General features: G+C 39.0%; 1 protein-coding gene across 1 annotated transcript in view; it reads right to left on the minus strand.

The window, feature by feature from the left end:
• The window catches only part of LOC138002522 (glutaminase liver isoform, mitochondrial-like), an 81080-nt gene that overhangs the window by 25402 nt on the left and 50678 nt on the right, over positions 1 to 5000 (minus strand). The window lies entirely within an intron of this gene.

Here is a 5000-nt window from a genome sequence, read left to right on the forward strand (position 1 = left end):
GCAGTTTCCATTACTTTGCGTTCGATTTTTGAAAATCTATGTCGAATAAGATTTGCGCTGGTTTCTTGGAAAACTATATGTTATATGATGACAAAATATGGAACCATGAAAGGATTCCTGAGGGTTGGAAACAGGGACTTATTGTTAAACTGCCAAAAACAGGTAATCTTAAGGACTGCAAAAACTCAAGAGGGATGTTGCTGTCTGTAGTGGGAAAATATTGGGCAGGATTATTATAGATCGAATAAGGAAGGGTGTTGACAGACGATTAAGGAAGGAACAAGCCGGTTATAGGAAAGGCAGGGGAACAACAGACCAGGTTTTCATTCTACCAAATATCATTGAATAGGCAAACGAGTGGCAGGCTATACCCTGTATTTGAACTTTATAGATTTCGAAAAAGCTCTTGATTCCATCCACAGAGAACGTTTATGGGAGATCATGGGGAGGTATAGAATTCCGGAGAAAATAGTAAAAATGGTCAAAGTGTTTTATAATGGCCTCAAGTGCGCAGTGGTGGATGGGGGAGAGAGAGGCGAATGGTTTAACATAAAAACTGGCGTCAAGCCGGGATGCAGTATGTCTGGATTCTTGCTTTTGATCATAATGGATTGGGTAATGAGAAGAACAGTTGGAAATGGTGAGAATGGCATAAGATGGAGGTTTACGTCCAAACTTGATGATTTGGACTTTGCAGATGACATAGCTCTAATTTCCTCTACCAAACAGCAGATTCAGGATAAAACAACAAAGCTGGAGGAAGAAGCTAGACGAGTAGGGCTCAAGGTCAGTACAGAAAAGACGAAAACGATGAGGATTAACGCAAGAAACCAAGATAAGATTGTAGTCAATGAAATAGATATTGAGGATGTTGATGAGTTCACATACTTAGGAGCGAAAGTGTGCAAGGAAGGAGGTAGTATGAAGGACCTGAAGAACAGACGATCCAAAGAAAGAGGTGCATTCATCAGATTGAAGAACATGTGGCGTTCCAGTAGCATCTCAAGGAAAACAAAGTTGAGACTGTATAAGACACTGGTAGTGCCGGTATTGTTATATGGATGCGAGACGTGAAAATGAACAAAGGAGATGACAAAGCTATAAGTGCCTATGACGGATCCTACGAATTACATGGCAAGATCTTGTCAGTACTAAAGAGCTGTTGGAAAGAGCAAGTAAGAAACCGCTGAGTGAGAAAGTGAAGTATCGTAGATGAAATATGATTGGTCACATCTTGAAGCAAGATCGTAATAATGATTCTAACATTGCAATGCAATAAGCTGGGCCCTGGAAGGGAAAAGAAGACGGGGAAGGCCGAAGACAACATGGCGACGAACAGTTGAAAAGGAACGTAAAGAGGCAGGGTGGAGATCATGGGAGGAAACGAGGATGATTGCAGCGGACAGAGAACAGTGGAAGACCTCTGTAAAGGCCCTATGTGCATGCCACGAAGCACGAGGAGGATAGGTAGCACGTAACATATGTTGTAAAAAATATTCAAATTCTCTGAATCAAAGATTTCGAAAACTATAAGAAAATAATTTTTTTTGGAAAACTACAAGGAAAAACTTCTTTGATCTCCATTTTTGAACAACTATATCGTTTGTAAATATTCACAAAATCACGAAACCATGATATTCTCGGAAAAGACAGGAAGTTAATGATGAAAGGGACTTTCCCTCAGTCGTACGCGTCAGACTCATTACCATTATTAATAAGATTGTTTTAAAGTAACGTTTGGCAGTAAAATTTGTGAGTAAAGTTTGGCATCCGATTGATTTAGACTGACACAGCTGTGCCGTGACTTTGGTTTGTTAATGTGTTCAAAATAATAATATATACTGATAATGTATAGAACAAAATTGTAACGATATTGTTCATAATGAATTGAAGGATATGGGGTATGGCTTTTGTGAATTTTGTTGGGTGGTACTTCCTGTGTTGACTGTGTTGTGGAACTTGAACATGAAGATGAAAGACGCATCGTCTTTCGCTCTCGCGTCCTTTAACTTGGCAACAAGGACAGCTTTCTTGTCGCTAAGCTTAAAAGGAACCTGCATTTCCTTTAAAACGTCTCTCAGAATTATTACTGTCATTTCTTCTGGACTGCCCTATTTTAACCCTTTAAGCCCCGAGGGGTTCCCCATTGACGACTAAAATCGTCTGGCGTTAGACAGAGTAAAATCGTCTGGCGTTAGACAGAGTAAAATCGTCTGGCGTTAGACAGAGTAAAATCTATAAGTGCCATTTGGCACTATCGGGGCTGAAAGAGTTAAATCATCCAATCTTCTTTGCTTCTCAGCTTCTTCTCTTTGCATGCGTTCGCGATCTTGTCGGACAACTTCAGGCAGAACTGCAGTTACCTCGAATAGGTTATCCTCAGTCAATTCTATGAAGCTCTTCAGGTTGTAAGGTAAACAGGCATTCTTTTCCATTATGTACATTAAAGTTTGACGTTTTTCTGTACACAAGGTTACTTTCATTACCTGTGATCCCTTGATATTCCCTTATCCAAACTTTAATCATGCCCTGCTGTGACTTGCTAATTTTATCAAAAGTGCGTATGGGAAACGATGCGGATGTTTTCAATGTACGGGTTATTCGGCAAATACGACCGACAACCAAACCGATTTCAGGGACATAAAGCGCTACCCATTTCCCTAATATTATGTCGTTTGAGTTATTGTCAGTTAAACACTCCACTGTCTTGTAGTTTTCGTTTTAAATATCTCCTGTATTTTTCTGCTGGGTAAACGATAGACAAGATTTCACCCCTGGTATCGCCACTTCCGATTATGGGTAACTGGGCGGCTTTAGAAGCCACCAAAGCGCTACTCTCAGTATCCCAGGAGTACCAAACGTCAAAAAACATCTTCACGTGCCTAGATCTGTTCAAAGACACCGACAACATTGGAACAAAAAAAAGAGCTCGAGTTTGGGAAATACTACCATCGTAAAATGTCTGGAAAAGGAATAATTTGCTTCCGATATGTACTGAAAGGTCAGCATGTGGGTCAAAACCTAACTTCTGGGAATGTCCTTGAAATGAAGAAGGAGGAAGGCAACAGCTACGACAGATTTGCTGTACAAGCACTGTCTGGTGGAAGGATTGTTGGACGAGTTCCGATCCTGATTTCCCGCTTGTTTTCCAAGCTAATAGACCAATACAACGGACAAATTACTTGGTATGTTTTACCATGGGTTTTATCAGTGATTTCAAGGCTTATTTATTTTTCAAGATAAAAAAAAAAAATGGGAACACTAAACAACATTGTGTTAATTACGTTTGTTTTATTATGCACAGGGAAATAACAGCTTCCGCCGAACCGAGTACGGTACCTTATGCTAAAAGATGCCAGCGATTTGGAGGGCTCCTATGTCCATGCATATATCGCATTGAGTTGGCCGATTCACAACGAGAGATTGCCACAAAAGACGTACAGGAAGGACTAGATGATGAAATCGATAATAAAACGCTCAACCTTAAACGCTTTTCTCGTATATTCGTTTACTAGGTAGCAACACCAGTCTTCAGAAATATGTTTGAAATAAATACTCTTTTGGATTATCGACTATTATCGCTAATCATCGATTATTATGGATTATTAAATTCTCAACCTGGGATAAGGCAATTCTCGTGCTCTGATTGGTTCACTCAATCTCGGTTATCAGCTCATATACCTTGGTTTGACCTTATATGGTAAATGATAGATCTAAGTGTTGCCAAGCTAAAGGTTTTTTCGCCGGAAAGAGAAATTTCTCTCTGAAGAAAGCAAAAAAAAAAGTTTTTCTGGACAGCTGGGTTAAATTCCGCCGTTTAGAAGTACGCGAAAAGGTAAGAAATGTTTTTGTGACGACCTGCGTCTGTCTGACCACAAGGTGTTACACGACGTCGCATCGGTTCTCATCAAGATTTTTTGATTTCGCTCGGATTTGCTCGCTTTTTTCGCTCGTATTTCGTACTTTCTAAACTTTTGGAGTTTAAAGGAATTTAATAAAACAATTATTCCATTCGCGCTTGCTGGATATGAGACTGGTTATAGCCAACTCGGCGCTACGCGCCTCGTTGGCTATTTACCATCTCATATCCAACGCGCGCTCATGGAATAATTGTTAATTATCATCGATTGCTATCGATTTTTGCCAATTGATAAAAATCGACAATTTTTTTCTGAGTTCGATTGTGATCGATTACCGATCTCAATCGATAGCAATCGGCGATTGATATCGATTGATATTGATTGATTTCAGATGATTTCCAATATCGATTTCTACCAATTGACTACGCCTCGAGCTATGATTTACTTGCTCCTCACATAGAGTTTTATGAAAATAAATACAAATTTAGACGAAAATCAGTATACATAAGAAAATATATTTTAAACGTCATAAATGATGTAGAACAAAAAAATAATAAACAAATTAGTTATCATAATAGAGAGAAAATCCTGAGAATATTCGCTTTAATTAATGAAGTATTACCGCAGGTTAATAAATAGAGGATATCACACGGCCGCGTGGAGATACGAAATTTCTCCAGGCTATAAGTATAAAAACGAACACCCCTTTTAAAACTCCACCTACGCGCCTGCATTCTATGTAATCTATGTTGGCATGACGCTTTTTACTGGGACAATTAAAGGAGGTGATATATCTGGTTTTAGTTGTAGGAGGTTGATCGCCTATTGCATTTATTGAATGACTTTAAATCACGGTTGCTTTTCGTAAGTGATTTGACAATATGAGAGCACATTGGGTTTAAATAGTATGCATAGATATGTACACCTGCCTCAAAGGATAGGGCTATTTCATGTTGTAACACGCTTTTCGTGTTTGCGCAAAGGTTAACTGGAACCGGTTTCAAGGAATATTTACAATCACTCATAATTCCAAGTGTTCGCTTGCTTGTTCAATTGAAAGGTTCAAATCGGTTGGCTTTTTGTTAGGTATCTTAAAGCACCCTTTGTTATCATTTAGTGTTTTATATACAGTTTCCCATC

This window comes from Montipora foliosa, chromosome 5, assembly GCF_036669935.1.
Source record: "Montipora foliosa isolate CH-2021 chromosome 5, ASM3666993v2, whole genome shotgun sequence".
Lineage (NCBI taxonomy): Eukaryota > Metazoa > Cnidaria > Anthozoa > Scleractinia > Acroporidae > Montipora > Montipora foliosa.